Source organism: Sus scrofa, chromosome 15 (assembly GCF_000003025.6).
Source record: "Sus scrofa isolate TJ Tabasco breed Duroc chromosome 15, Sscrofa11.1, whole genome shotgun sequence".
Taxonomy (NCBI): domain Eukaryota; kingdom Metazoa; phylum Chordata; class Mammalia; order Artiodactyla; family Suidae; genus Sus; species Sus scrofa.
This window is the reverse complement of record NC_010457.5, coordinates 104268496-104284707: the sequence shown is the minus strand read 5'-3', so window position 1 is coordinate 104284707 and position 16212 is coordinate 104268496. Positions and strand designations below refer to the sequence as shown.

Genomic DNA, 16212 nt, shown 5'->3' with positions numbered 1-16212 from the left:
AGACACCAAGGGTGTCATGCCATGACCCCTACTGGCCTTGCCTGGGATGAGGGCAGTGGTGAGAGGAAGAGAGGAAGGATGAGTGAGTTCTCAAAGTTTTCCGTGGGAAGCTAGGCCATTCATCAAAAGATCACAGTCACTAACTGAAGGTGGGCTTGCAGAGCATCAGTGTCAGAAGCTCTGATATGCAACAGTAGCCACCAGAGGGTGACAAGGGAAAGGAGGAAATCCATAGTCCAGTGAGCCCCAGCTTAGATCCTGCCTGCAGGGAGAGGGCAGGATGGGATTCCATCCTGGCTGACCAGTTGCTGTGTTTCGTTCTGTGTTCAGCATCTGCTGGTGCAGCCTTTCTCCTCTGGGGAACTTCCTGTTTTTCTATAGCCCACACTCACACCTCTGCTCTTCTCTTTTTCGACTAAATGTTCTTAGTTTCTTTTGTTATTTTTAATGATGTAGCTCTTGATCTTCTTCCACATTGACTTAACTTGGTGCTCTCCAGTAGACTCTTTTAAAGCACTTTGAACTCCTTCTCTGTGGAATGAACGATCACCCACGGAAAGCAGGTGTCTATGACCCTCTGCCTGCCTAACCACCGACTCCTTTATGGTGTGCTGTCACACGCTGCATTTCCGCACATACTTATTGAACATCTTTTATGTATATTGTGTGTGCTATTTACTAGGAGAATAGAAATGCAAAGACAGGACCCTTCCCCCACCAGAAAGCCAGTGGTCTGGCAGGGAGACCAGCTTATGACCAGCCATTTGATTCAGAATGAGATGTTCAAGGCTAGAAGTCTGCACAAAGTCCTGGGAAAGAGAAAGCACTTGGCTTGTGGAAAGCACACTGATTGTGATGCTGAATGAACTAAATCTGTAGGGAATCTAGGCTCAGATAGGGAGATTTCCTAGAGAAGGTGATATCTGAGCAGGGATTTGCTTCTAGTCCAAGGTGGAGTGGGAAACCACCCATGCTTGTAAATTAGTCCTGATAAAGCTCTGAGTGAGAACCAAAGATCCTCTCCTACAGGTTGAAATTTCCTGGGATTTAGTGCTGGAGCTTTGTGATGGTTATTTTAAATTCTTGGTGGTGTTTTTCTGCTTCCTTATAGACTCCAGGCTATATACCAGTGCTGAAGGTGCTGGAAGAATATCCTTCAGCAAATGGGAGCATCTGTGTATAACTAGGTTCCAAATGCCTGGGGATGAATTAGGCTTGGACCAGCATCATCCCACCCAAATCCTAATCTATCCGTATTCCCAGGGTTCCCCGAAATAAGGAGATCTGCAAATGCTATGGCTTCTGTTCATACATTCATCTTGCTTTCAGCCTTTCTCTCTTTCCCTGCAGTAATGTTCCCTTGTCCTTTATGTGCAGTGACTCAACTCTCTTATAGTGGGGTGGCGAGTCTTGATAAGAAGGTGCAGCAGTCATGTTGTCTGGGAGCCTGTGGGTGGACATGGGTCTCTGCAGACATTCAATACTGCAAGTTAGTGAGTCACTGAATTTGGATTGTGTGTAATGACTTTCCACACCTTATACTTCTCAAGTAGTGGGTGGCGTCTTCCAATTATTTATATGTGAACCCCACCTCTAGGATAAAATGGATTGGCCCCAAAGAGGAAAAAAAAAAAAAATAGAATCACAGCTTTGAATGGTTTGAGATTGCGAGTTCAGGTTCTGGAATGTTCCCAAAAACTTTGTCATCCTCTTGACCTACAAGTTGGGAGACAAAGAATAGAATTACTCCCAGGAAATAGTAGGAAGTTATAAACTTCTTGCTGCTTCTTAATAAGTGACACAACTATGAATCTATCTTTATGTTTAAGAAGTTCCTTTTCTGTTTATCTTCACAATAGACCACTTTTTGTAGTTGTATTTGTACACAGCTCTCAGTTTTTAAGACTGGTTATCAATAGTATTTCCTTGGATTTCTGCTGGGGGCCGAGGAAATGCAGGGACTTGAAACAAGGACCTTGCCTGATGGCAAAAAAAAAAAAACAAAACAAAACCTGAAGGCAGATTCCTAACTAAGGAAGGGAGCTCACCTGAACGGTACAAGCTGAAGGTGGGCTTCTGGTCAGGATAAAAGCTCACCTGAACGGTGCATGCCGAAGGTGGGCTCCTGGTCAGGGTAAAAAGCCTGCCTGTATGGTACAAGCCAAGGGCAGGCCTCAGGTTACACAGCTCTCATTTTGATGTTGATGGGGAAGAATTGGGGCTTTCCTGGGAAAACAATTTCCATGTTTGCACTGGAGAACATGGATTGTTTCTCGGGTGACCTAGTCTTTCCTGCTGTTTTATTTGTTATTGTTTTCCTCAGTCTTTCCTGATTATTTACTTATTATTCTTATTTTCCATTCTTATTTTCCTGTGGTGATTTGTGATTTAACAAAGTTACAACAATAATATAATAAGAATTTTATCCTGAAGGACTTTCCCATATTTAAATCCAACTTAGTTAAAAATAGGGTTTATCTGTTAACTAGTTATATAGTAAACTTTAGAGTTAGGATCTTAATGAGGTTCATAAAAGTTAGACATATATTATCCAAAAAACCTAGCTGTGAGTTTTGTCTTTGATTTTAAAAGCTTTTAAGTGATAGTTAGTTTAGTTAAGTTGGTTTATATTTACTTACACTGTCTCCCTGCCATAACGCTTTGAAGATAAGCACCAATCTATAAACAAGGTTTGTGAATGCCAAATTCTGGTGTCTATGGCTTCTTCAAAGTACTCACTAAGTTTAGTTAAGATAGAGATCTTAAAACATGATGTATTGTACCTGATTGCCCCTAAATCGTACCCACTAAGTTTAGTTAAAACAAAGATCTTAAAACATGGTGTATAGCTGCTATACCATGTAATAGTTAACCAGTGTACTTTTAACGCTGTGATGTAATTTGTAGCAAAAACTGTCTATACAATCAACCACTTATGCCAATAAAATTTGAGCAGTCCAGCGCCCTGAAAGAAGGGACAAAGAGGCTGTCTCCGATGCAAAAGCCAACGTCCATCCATCTTCTTTGGGAAAGTGTACACTGCCTGGCCGCCGGAGCTGGCCTCTGGCAGATTTCCTCTTAGAGTTTGAGATTTTTTTGGTCCCTTTATTATTACCTTTGATTAGAGCCTTTATTTGTATTATTAGCATCAATGATTAACTGTTCTGAAAAATTTTGTTTTAAGCCTTCATTTCTCATATTCTTCATCCAATACCAATCCTCGTTCAAACTTGTCATTTATTTCTTCTCTCACGTCATTTCTAGGCTTCTCTTCTCCTCTTAGCTACGCCTTTGTCTAAGTCTTAATTCTCCTACATCCAGACTATGAAGTTCAAATCCCAGAATCTTCTGTGATCATTTTCCATTTTAAATCTACCCATAAAAATAGCAGAAGCCACCTTCCGAGAAAACATCACTTGTGACTCCATAATAGAAACCTGGTGGTTTTCCTTCAGTTTACTGAACCCAACCCATCTTTCAATAAGTCACTTATTACCACCTCCTTTATGAAGCTCTTAAGATCACAGCCTATCTAATTTTGATTGGACGACTAAAACTGAACATATGCCTCATGCCTTTTTTTTTTTTTTTTTTTGGTCTTTTTGCCTTTGTCTAGGGCCACTCCTGCGGCATGTGGAGGTTCCCAGGCTAGGGGTCTAATCAGTGCTGTAGCTGCCGGCCTATGTCAGAGCCACAGCAACACGGGATCTGAGCCAAGTCTGCGACCTCCACCACAGCTTGTGGCAACGCCAGATCCTTAACCCACTGAGCAAATCCAGGGATTGAACTCGCAACCTCATGGTTCCTAATCGGATTCGTTAACCACTGAGCCACGACGGGAACTCCAACTCATGCCTTTTTAATTACGTTCTTTGCTGGAAAATGGTGTGTGTGTGTGTGTGTGTGTAGTGTTTCATGACCTCTAGACACACTAACTTGAAGCTTGGCTCCATAGGAACATGTCTGGTCTGCTTAAAGAAGAAACATTTATGATCTGATCCCACCACATTATACCAACATTCTTTTACTATCTGTGCATCAGTAATAATTACATATTTATTTTTAAAATACCTTTTTTTGAACAGGTCGTACATGGATGTATTACACAATTCAAAGATTTCCAAAGGTATTCAGGGTAGTGTCTCTCCTGTCCCACAGCCATATAGAAAGCACAATTTTCTGCAATGTTTTTAGTCTCCTAAATACATTAAAGTTTTCCTGTACTATAAGGTGTTCTCTCATTTAAGAAACAATAAACTCCCATGGGTAAGATCTAAATGTTCTTTCTTATACCTGTGCCTCAATAAATTCTATTCACTAATCAAACCGCCTGTTCCACTTATGCTTAACTCCTTTGCTGTTGAGAAATAGGAAGGGCTTTAAGGTGAAAGCAGTAAAAATATTGAAGTAGCACGCAGCCATGACTGCTGACTTGGGTACAGAGCACAAAAGGAAGAATGGCCAACTCTGTGCCACATACCACTGGCCCTCATTAATTAGGGCTGATGGGGACAGTCCTTTGGCCGTTAACCTGGAGTGCCCTTTAAGAGCCCTCTTGGAGGCAGTAGGACTGGAGAGCTAATAAGACTTGGATGTAGGAGACCCCAAGGCTGTGTGAGTACGTGACTCTCTGACACTTGCTTGCTGCCATGGATGCCACCCTTGCCAGGAGAGCAGCCTTGCTCAGTTTGCCTCTGATGGCTCCTGCAACCCTTTCCACAGAGTGGTCGAATGTTCTTTGGAATGCCTATGGGACAAGCCACCTCACCCACCAGTGAGCCAGGACTTGGTTACAGATCTTCAGAAGGTTACACAGAAGACACATAATAAGCAAGAGCTTATTATGAAAAAGAAAATTCCTTATTATTATTAAATGAATCAAAATACATTTCTTTTTTAGTGGGAAAGACTAGAGGAATTTATTTATTTTGGGAGAAAGACTAGAGAAAATACTATAAATGCCTGCAAAGCCTCAGTTGAAGGAATCAATTGGTATTGCTTTTCCCATTGTAAAACGTAACTAAGCGAATCACAATGAACTCTCGTCATTGTGATCCTCAGCTCAGCAGCACCTAGAGTCCTGCAAAGTGTCACTGAGATTCCTTTCTCTCAGTTGTTAGCACTGAAGCCTCCTGTCAGCCATCTGGCGGGAAGGACAGTCAGGGAGCTCCACCCCATCCAGAGGGAAATAATAAAAATAAAAATGATCCTGAGTCAGGTGAGCAGGGCTGAGCAGCTGCCCATGTGCCACAAAGATAAACCTAGGTCTGAGGCTGGTGGTGGCCCCTCTGAGGCAGGTGAGGTGATGGTGATGGTAGCTCTGCTCTGCAGCAGCAGCAGCAGGTGGGAGGAAGTTTAAAGAAGGGCTCCTTTCTTGGAATTCCCATCGTGGCGCAGTGGTTAACGAATCCAACTAGGAACCATGAGGTTGCAGGTTCGATCCTGGCCTTGCTCAGTGGGTTAAGGATCTGGTGTTGCCGTGAGCTGTGGTGTAGGTTGCAGACGCAGCTCGGATCCCGAGTTGCTGTGGCTCTGGCATGGGCTGGTGGCTATGGCTCTGATTAGACCCCTAGCCTGGGAACCTCCATATGCTGCGGGAGCAGCCCTAGAAAGGCAAAAAGACCAAAAAAAAAAAAAAAAGAAGGGCGCCTCTGTCTCTTTATCCTGTGCCCACTCAGTACAGGATCCATGTTTACTCAGACATCAGTCAAGAAATAATTTCTGCTGCCTTGCTGTGTAGAATACAGCCCACCAGCACAGAATAGTATGGCTGGGTCTTTCTGGGAATAGACAGGCAGAAGGTAGAGCTGGTGAGCCTCTGGACAAGAGGCGCCACTGGAAGAACTGGAGGCATTCTTTGCAGTGAGTGATGGTGGAAGCACAATAACAAGTAGACTAGGAACTGAGAATCATCTGGGTGATGCAAGAAGGGTCCTGGATCAGATATCCAGAGAGCTGTGTGGGATAAGGAAGATACTAGAACCATAGACTTACTGTAAAATTGGGGCAGAGAAAGACCAAGGATAGTCTTTAGCTGTAACTAAGACTTTAAATGCTTTCTAAAGGTTCAGGGATGCACAGTTAATTCTTAATACATTTTTTGGGAATAAAGAACCCATCCATGGATTGTTATCAATAGATATTTGGATTGGGTGGCATTTCAAGAATCTTGTGCCCAGAGTTTGCAAGCCTGAGAAGCTGTTCCTTATGAAGCAATTCATGAAAGGAAAGAAAAAACAAAAAAATACTTGATTGACAAAATCCCATCCCCAGGGATTTTGATCTAATTGGTCTGGGAAGGGAGATAACTGTCAGCATTCAAAGATCTCTCCAGGTAATTGTAATTTCACCAAGGATTAAAACCACTGCTCAAAAGAATAGTCTTTGCTGAGTCATTTCTGCCTAGGGTGACGTGAGCACCAGCAGCACCCAGGCACCATGGCTGGGGTACGAGGAATAGACATGAAGATAACACGATGAGTCCCAACTTGTTGCTCATATCCCAAGGGGTCACACCCTATAATCATGGCAGGCAGGTTGGCAGGAGATGGTATGTCATACTCTTAGGTGTGCAAGGACACCAGGGAAGAGCAAATTGCTAATTATATTTGTGAGAACTCTTCTGAATTCCTTGAAGAAATCTTCATAAAATCTGAAGTTAAGTCTAAACACCCTGCTAGTAAAATAGCAACAACCAAGGCATTGTATTCAGTCATTAGTAGTTACGAGGATGTGTTACATAATAAAGATTACATAAATGGGGACAGGAAATTTCTCTAAAATTGAATATATAAACAGAAACAAATGAATTTCACTGTATATAAAACTGAAGCTGTTACCAGAAAACATTAATCCAAGTAGACTTCGAAATCGATATTCAGGCCATACACTCTCACTAGGAGAGATTGTTAGAATAAAAAGAAAGCTTAAATTTTACTTAGGAAGTTTGTGGTTGGTAGTATTGAGTATAGTGATTCTGAAACTATTTTGTGTGTGTTTGCAGGATTGAGCAAATGAATACATGTATTTTGTTGGGAACCAGAGTTCTCACCGTGTATGAAATGGGGAGAGTGAGGAAGACTCCTGTGGTGTTGGATTGGAACTACAATATTAAAAGAATGTGAACTCTTTTCTTTTAAAAATATGTATTTCGTCACTGTCCACTGAAAGAGCCTAAGAGCAAAGATGCCCCAGTAGCAATGAACACACCTAAAACCAGATCTGCTTTCTAAATACCATTTCCCATTAAAAGTAACCAGGGCTCCTTGGAGAAAAGATCAGTTCCAGGTTTGGGGCCAAGAAAGGACAAAGTAAGCCTGAAATGTCTTATTGAGAGAGAAAGTAAGAAAGTGCACAAAAGCTGATGGATTTATGTCAAAAGGCTACAGGAACCAGCTTGAATTTGGCCAAATTTGTGAAGATTTGAATATCAAAAATCATCATGGCTGGAATGGCTTTTGACACATTAATTTTTAAAAAATTCCTTGTTGATGCAAGAATTTTAAAGCTCTTTACAGAAGAATGTTAAGAGGTAAATGTAAAATGTATAGTAAATTTAGAAGAAATCACCAGGCAGGACTCATCAGTGATATTAAAACCAATGGATGAAAAATTTTGGGGGAACAGAATAGTCATTCAGTCTCAAACTAGCACTCCATGAATAGCTTATTCATTACAAAAGCGAAAATGTACCTTTGCATAGGGTAAACCTGGCAGTACCAGGTTAACCAAATGACCAAATGTAACACTGGTAATGGGCCACACTAGGGTCACGAGCTTCTGGATGTGATGTGCTCAAAATACATTCCTGATGTTCCTGCAAAAAAAAATGCTTATCCTGCATCCAATAGGAGGGAACAACTTTCAAACCCAAAAAAGGGATATTCTGCTGAACAACTCTCCTGGCTCTTCAAAAATATCTATGCCATGAAAAAAATGAGACTGTTTAGAATAAAAGAGACATGTAGTGTATGATCCTGAATTCAGTGCTGGACGAGAAAAAGACAGAATCCCAGGACATTATTGAGTCAATTGTAGAAATTTGAATATGACTCAGTATGAAAGAAATAGTGCTATATCAGTGTTAAAGTACCCAAGAATGATTGTTTTGTAATTATGGAGGAAAATGCTGTAGGAATACATGTGTGTATTTGACATTTTATTTCCTTATGATGTTTTACTATTTAAATTTTTTACTTTGAAAAATGTCAGCCATTTAGAAGAATGAACACTGATGGAGGAGGGTAGGGTTAGGGGGTGGAGAGGCAGGGTAGAGAGAGAGAGAGAGAGTGAAAATGTGGGAAAATTATAATTGGTGAATCTAAGGGAAGAGCATGTAAGTGTTCATTTTTCTAAATGACAAACTTTTCAAAAAATTTTTCAAGAGTAAAACATGATAGAAATATGTTGAATAGTTTAAAAAAAAACATTGAAGAGGTAATTGGGAGGATTTTCTGCAGAGTGAGGATGAGAGATTGAGCATGCCACTTAGTTTTCTGCCTTACATGAGTGGGTGAATGATAAGGTCATTATTTAAGGTCAAAAACAGAATAAGAATTTAATTTAAGGAGCAGGATGATTAGCTGAGTTTTGATCTTGTTGACTTTGAAGTGTTCATGGCCCAACCAAATGAAATACAGATATGGAAGTCAGACCTTAGGGGAAAGGTCAGAGCTAAAGCAGGCAGAGCTAAATTATCAGCATGGAAAGGGTAAAGATGCAGCATCAATGAGACCTTAAAGAAAGAGAAGAGCAATGAGCTATGGGATTCAAGGGAATTCTGATGTTTAAAGCAGTTCTTAATCTAGGCATCAAGGAGTCTGGGAGACCCTAGCATTTCCCAGTATCTAATTCACTTCCTTTCTGAGTAGGTAGCTAACTGTGTTTCTCAGCTTCTCCCAGCTCTGGGTGAAATCATATGACCAAGCTCTGGCCAATGGGCCAATGGAATGGAGGCAGGAAGCCTCTCCTGTCTCTAGGTGACAGCACATGACCAAGCTCGCTCACTCATCCTGATTTCCCATCTACGCAGCTGGAAGCTGAAGACTTTGAGACTGTTGAGCCACGTGATGGTAGAAGGGGGATCCCTGAATCATGCTTGGAGGAGAGCTCCCTAGGAGAACATTGGTATTGGAATTTGCCCAATCAGGAAATCAGCCTTGGTTGTGCCAGTCCATTAAGATTTGGGGGTTGCTTGTTGTTTCTTGAAGCTGATGGAATTCCTTATAAAGGACATAGTTTCTCTGGGAGAAAGGTCTTTTTAATCTGGGAGAAAGGCTCCTTTATTTTCTAAGGAGTCTGAGTTTCCAGAAGAAATAACAGGACAGGCACAGATGGAGGATCCAGAGAGAAATTAAAGAAGGAGCAAAGAGGCATAAGGAGAAACTCAAGAGATTAATGTCAGAGAACCCGGGTAAGCAGAGTTGCAAGGACCAAGTGGTCTGCAGCATGGAAGGTGGCGGCGACGTCCAGAAAGCGCTGAGGAGTGTCTCTTAGACTGGAGAACTAGTGGGTCATTCTTGACCTTGGCAGAAGCAGTAAGTTGAGCCGTAAATGGGGAGTAAGGAAATAGAGAGGGTAGGAAATTACTATAAAAACTTGTCTCCATAAGCAGAAATTATCACAAATTGTAAATCAACTATACTTCAATAAAACTTAAAAAAATGAAAAAGTAGAAAAAAAAAAAAAAAAACCCTGCACTTGTTTCCAGTGGGAAGGAGAAAGAAGGAACAGCTAGAGGAGGAAGCAGAAGCAAAAGAGGGTCACTTTTAAGGATGGGACAGACTTGAGTTTATTGGAATGAGGCAGTAAAGAGATGGAAAGTGAAGGTATGGATCATAGAAAGGATAACTGTGGAGACTGAGCGGAACAGAGGAGCCCGTGTAAACACTGACCCAGGAAAGGAGGGAGGACCCCTCTCCATCTGCAACTGTGTAGGGGGGGCGGTGGAGAGGGAGGGGGGATTGGGGCAGTTCGTACCTCATGGCCTCTATTTGTATTATTGTTACTTTTTGTTTTATTTTATTTTATTTGCTTTTTAGGGCCGAACCCCTGGCATATGGAGGTTCCCAGGCTAGGGGTCCAATGGGAGCTACAGCTGCTGGCCCACGCCACAGCCACAGCAATACCAGATCCAAGCCACATCTGCGACCTACACCACAGCTCACGGCAACGCCGGATCCTTAACCCACTGAGCAAGGCCAGGGATCGAACCTGCAACCTCATGGTTCCTAGTCAGATTTGTTTCTGCTGTGCCATGATGGGAACTCCCATATTATTATTACTTTTTTATGAAGTAGGAAGCAGCTATGATTTGAGAAGAAGGGAAGGAGGACTTTTGGAGAGACTGATACAAATCAGTGCTGGGCTTTGCCTTTATCTTCATGCTCAATGTTTGCCTAAGCATTAGCTCTTATAGCTGGGTTCTGCAGCTAAAAATCAAGAAGATGACAGCACCTCATTATTAATCATCAGTTGTCAGAGTTCCTGTCGTGGCTCAGTGGTTAACGAATCTGACTGGGAACCGTGAGGTTGCAGGTTCAATCCCTGGCCTTGCTCAGTGGGTCAAGGATCCGGCTTTGCCATGAGCTGTGGTGTAGGTCGAAGATGCCACTCGGATCTGGTGTTGTGTGGCTGTGGCGGCGGCCGGCAGCTGTAGCTCCCATTGGACCCCTAGCCTGAGAACCTCCATATGCCGGCCCTAGAAAAGACAAAAAAAAAAAAAGGAAAGAAACCATCAGTTGTGACCCCAAAATCATGACTAGAAAGGTACCCGCCTGTGTAAATGCTGCATCCTTGCTTGACAGGTATATGTCCACTTCTTTATCTTCTGCCTTTGGCCCCACAATAAAAAGATTCCCATTCTCCAAAACGTGTTTCCCCTGCTAAGCAAAGCAGATGAGGGTTTTATTTCTAGAGATTCTTAATTTAAATATATTCAAAACCGAAAGTAGTGCATTAAAAGTGTTGATGTTCTTTTCTTCCAGGTCATAGGAGTAACATTTGGTCTGTCTGTCTTTCTTTCTTTCTTCCTTCCTTCCTTCCTTCCTTCTTTCCTTCCTTCCTTCCTTCCTTCCTGTCTTTCTGACTTTCTTGTCTTTTGTCTTTTTAGGGCTGTACCCGTGGCCTATGGAGATTCCTAGGCTAGGGGTCAAAATGGAGCTATAGCTGCCAGCCTACACCACAGCCACAGCAACGCAGGATCCGAGCCATGTCTGCGACCTACACCACAGCTCACGGCAACACCAGATCCTTAACCCACTGAGTGAGGCCAGGGATTGAACCCGCATCCTTGTGGATTTTAGTCGGGTTCGTTAACCACTGAGCCATGATGGGAAAACTCCCTGGTTTCTTGTCTTGATTACAAAAAAAAAAAATCATTTTAATTTGGCAGAGTTTTTATAGGTGCTTATTATTATATACACGATATATGAGCAATTACGTGCAATTAAAAAAACCTTCCATGGGCTTGGCCTCATTTCCCTGGCAGCTTCTACTGGTGTGTTCTCAAGAACCAGAAATTATTATTGACTTGAGCAACAAGTCAGTCATCAGGTAAGAATAAAGAATGAGATATTCTTACCTAAGGGTGAATCCACTTCTGCAATGAAACCGCTCAGGGCAGGGACGGCTTTACCAGTGTATGGAAACTTGTACTTCAGCGGTCACACCCAGCCAGCCATTTGTCTTCCATCTATTTACTAGAAATATTAAACCCCACACCACTACCAGCACCCATTGAAAGAGGCCTCATTAAAACCCACAGGGACCTCAGCTGTGAAGAATAAATGATTGTATGTGAAGGGAAGTGGGAGGGAAGGAATGGAGGAAAAAAACCTTTTTTTTCTAATTTTTACCGAAGTGGGAAGTAAAAACTTCAGAAATGTGTAATTAATCATGGGTATTAGAAAAGCAGCTTGCTTGCTTTCAAGAAGCTGGAGATGGTGCAGAAAATATCAGGGCAATCGGAAAGATGTACAGAAGCATTTAGTGACACTCCATCAACATAAACTTTAAGTTGACTTGGTATCAAAAAACACGTTCGTATGGACAGCCCTTGAATTCATACCCGTGAATGCCCAGGGTGAGTATCCCAGAGTTATTGGGCTCATCTAATTTTAGTTCTCTATGTGATGGAAGTCTGAGAATTTAATAATAACTCCAGCAAAAGTTGTTGCTAAAGACTGTTTTCAGGCCTCTTTCTCTCTCTCTCTCCAGCTCTTCTCCCCCCAGCTTCTGCCATGAGTTCAGTGGCTATCATTTTCATTAATAAATCATAGGACCAATTCTGAAGTAAAGCATTGGTCCTTTACTTCAGAATCTAGTTGTAACATATTTGTCTTTTTGTTTGGAAATCTGTGAGGAACCAGGGGAGACATGTATTTTAAATTTGATTTTCAGATATTATTCTCTCCTTTGGCGACTTCATTCACTCTCATGGTTTCTCCCAGACCCAAATCTTTACCCGCAGCATTTGTCAAAACACCAGAATTTCCTTCTGCCTGTGGACAGTACCTCTGAAGGGTCTGCTAGCCCCCTGAACACTCATCTTCTGCTGATCTGTCATGTCAAGGTTTTCTTTGATTCTTCTTTCTCTTCACACCTAGTCAGTGACTTGTATCTGTAGTTTCCTCTCTCCTCCAAGGTACCAGCCATCATCTCTCCCTTGGCATACGGTTATGACTTTTGACCTTGTTTCCAGTGGTCACTCTTTCCCACTTCCATCTAAACTGCACTGCCAGATTCACTAAAGGGAAATTTTGATCCTATCACCTTCCTATGTAAAATATCAAATGTCTTCCATAGCCTGTGGAACCAGTAGTAATTTTTTTGGCCAAGGAATCAAGGTCCTTCATTAAACCTCGCCTCCTCTCTGCTAGGTTCTAGGTGGCCCAGCTCTTTACCAACTTCCACGAGAAGAATTAAGATGACTTGATTGCACCCAGGTTCTACAGAAGCAGCATTGTCATTAAAATCACATCAGTATTTTTAAAGCTTTTGTGATGAAAAGGGACTTAAGAATTGCCCTTCGGTGATTTGATCAACTATTGACATGCCTCCTCCATGTTTCCTTGTTCTTGGTTTTTTTCAGGCCCGATGAATGACAAGTGTTGTATCACATCCTGTGGGAGGTAACAGACAAACACTATTACCAATGCAGTGCAGTTCCAAATTTCTGGCTCTGGTCACCTCCCATCCCTCACACTGAAAACCAAATGAGATGTTAGCCATCACTGCAAGAATCCCCTAGGACAGTACAGATTTCAGACTAGAGTCCTAATGCCTCCGTGGGTATAGCACTTCTCAAACCTTGTATCCTGACCTGGGACAGTCCAGAAAACATGACCATCATGTAATGGAATCCCATCATGTGCAGACTTACCTGTGAACTTGCGCCTTCCCTGAAGCTGGGGCTCTTCTGTCTCCTTTAATCCTCATATCCGCAAACGTTCTGGAGGCTTCATAGTGAATTAGTCTAATGCTCACAGGGGAGCAGGTGCTCTTTAGAATTTTCCACTCACCCCCAGCCAGGAGTTTGATGGGAAGGTTAAAGGAGAATGATTCCAGTACTCAGACATCTGCGCGGAAACTTCACCTTTGTTCCTCAAGTTGTGCTGTGCTGTCTTTAGTTTGCATAAACTTTACTGAACAGGATCCTGTGTATAAAACCTTGTGTTCAGGACTTTATGGACATTCAAGGGATTTTTAAAATTTGAGTTACTTTTAAAATTTATTTTTCAAAATTAGACAACGTAAGTCAAACAGAATCAAAATGTATTTGATGAAGAGTCTCACCCCCTCTTGAGTAAATGCCAGAAGGGAATGCAAGTGGACAGCAGCAGGGTCCCTGTCAGCCAGGATGACATGCCCTGGGTGATGTGTGGAGTCTCTTGTAGGGCAGAGCACAGGGTTTGAAGACCACCTTTGCTACTGCTAGTTCTGTGACCTCAGGCAATTTACTAGAACTCTGTAAGCATCGACGTCTTCATCTTAAAATGCTGACCTAACAAGGTTTGTAGCTGCCCTAGATTGATTCTGAAATAAGGTTTAATATAAATAAATAAGGTTATTATGAGGTCTACATGTGGTCCTGTGTTTGGGAACTTTGGGCCCTTGGAAAATAGCAGCTGCCACTGTGAAAACATTTCGAGGAGTTCCCGTCGTGACTCAGTGGTTAACGAATCTGACTAGGAACGATGAGGTTTGGGGTTCGATTCCTGGCCTCACTCAGTGGGTAAAGGATCCAGCGTTGCCGTGAGCTGGGTGTAGGTCGCAGACGCTGCTCAGATCCCGCTGTGGCTGTGGCAAAGGCTGGTGGCTACAGCTCTGATTAGACCCCTAGCCTGGGAACCTCCATATGCCGCGGGAGTGGCCCTAGAAAAGGCCAAAAACAAAAAGACAAAACCATTTTGAGAATCTGAGACACTGGTTATACCACCTTGACTTGTGCAGACGGTCTTTCTTTCTTGGTGCCATTGTCATGGGGATGTCCTGAGCCATCATTACATGGCCCACACCAGGCAGTGCCAGGGCATCAGAGGCATCAGTGGGCCTGGGAAGAAAACAGAACCACGAAGGTGCCAGTTCTTACATGGGATGATGAGACCCTCTTAGGTGTGAACAGAATCCCAAGAACCCCACGGTAATTCACAGGAGCACCAGCAGGCAAGGCCGTAACAGAAACGACTCTACGGTGACACCATGGAAGTGGAAAACACTGGTTTCACTGGATGCTGAGGGTGACAATAAGGGCATCCTCAGGGGGGCATGTGTTATTCTCCCCTCCCACCGAAGGCATGTCCTTGAAGTTTCCTAAACCAGTGCTCAACTGGTGGCACTTCTGGGAACTCAGGCTCCTCTGAAGATGGACATACAGAAAAATAGCTGAGAGAATTATAGCTCTTAGGGATCTTTTGAGCCGAGGAAGTTGTTTCCGTCCTTTATGTTCTCAGGTAGTCATGGCCAGCGCTTCACATACCACTTCCCTGTCCTGGCAGGAGTTTATTCTTTTACCCACTCCTAAATCCAGTTTTCTTCTTTAAAATTTTTCTTTTGTCAAGGTAAAGGCTGGGATTGCTTTTTTTTTTTTTTTTTTCTTTTTTGGCTGCACCTGCAGCACATGGTAGTTCCTGAACCAGGGATTGAACCCACTCCACAACAATGACCCAAGCTACGGCAATGATAACACCAGATCCTTAACTTCTAGGCCACTAGGGAACTCCTGGGACTGCTTTTTTGTGATATACTTTAATGTATTGAGTTGGATAGATTGTTAATCCATAACTATGCTTTTATAATACCTGCTAGGTATCTCTGGCCTTCCAACTCTGTCCTTATTTGCTTACATGATTTTAGCATGTGGCCTGGTGCTGGTTACATAGCCAGGAAGAGTTCTGCTAAGATAGGTGTGTCATCACAAAATGCAGCCTCTCTTGAGTTATCTTTAATACCTGACTGGTGCATGATGAAGCATCTACCTGGGTCTTGAAGGGGCTACTGGGGGGTCTACACTCTATGTTTAAAAAACAAAACCAGTGACAAAGCAAACTGACAAAGCAGGAGTTTATGAGATAGAATCCTCCACTAAGAAATGGGTAGACCCTTCCCTCCTCTCTGTGAGGAAGGTCTTTCCAAACTCGTCTGTTCAGCTTAAACTGGATTTTTCTTCTTCCTTATTGTCTATCAGTGTGATGCTAAGAGGGTAGGTGTGAGTGGAGCTGAGTGGGGGTGGGGAATGGACCATGAGAGAAGATGGATCTGGGGACAGCTAGCATATGGGAAACTGCTTTTCTGAGAAAATATGTATGTTTCATAGAACAGATCTTTGTGAAAGACCATTTGAGGTAAAAATCTCCAGTATTGGCAAGTGGAAGTTCATGGGCTCTGGTCAGTGTCATCTGACAACTTTGGGAGTTGTGTGGCCAGCCTGCGTGGTGTCTCTCTCTAGTTGGGCAGTGCTGATCAGACAAGGGTCGGACAGGAAATGGACGTATGAGTTCTAGCTCTAGTTCTGCCATGTTAATTTTGGGAAGGAGTTTTTGTTTGCTTGTTTGCTTTAAGTTCTTTGGGGTTTCAGTTTCTGAACCTGCAAAAGATGCAAGATTAGATCCATGCTTTTCACTAAAAAATGTTTTGGAGAGTTCCTGTTGTGGCACAGCAGAAACAAATCCAACTAGTAACCATGAGGCTGCAGGTTCGATCCCTGGCCTCACT

General features: G+C 42.7%; 1 long non-coding RNA gene across 2 annotated transcripts in view; it reads left to right on the top strand.

Moving 5' to 3' along the window:
• The window catches only part of LOC102162816, a 54629-nt gene extending 40529 nt beyond the window's left edge, over positions 1 to 14100 (top strand). Inside the window, exon 3 of one of the 2 annotated variants that reach the window (XR_002339325.1) lies at positions 13091 to 14100. This is a non-coding gene — a long non-coding RNA (uncharacterized LOC102162816). Of the gene's footprint in view, positions 1 to 7003; positions 9677 to 13090 lie in introns of those variants that run through there. The other variant, XR_308173.3, reaches the window with a different exon arrangement.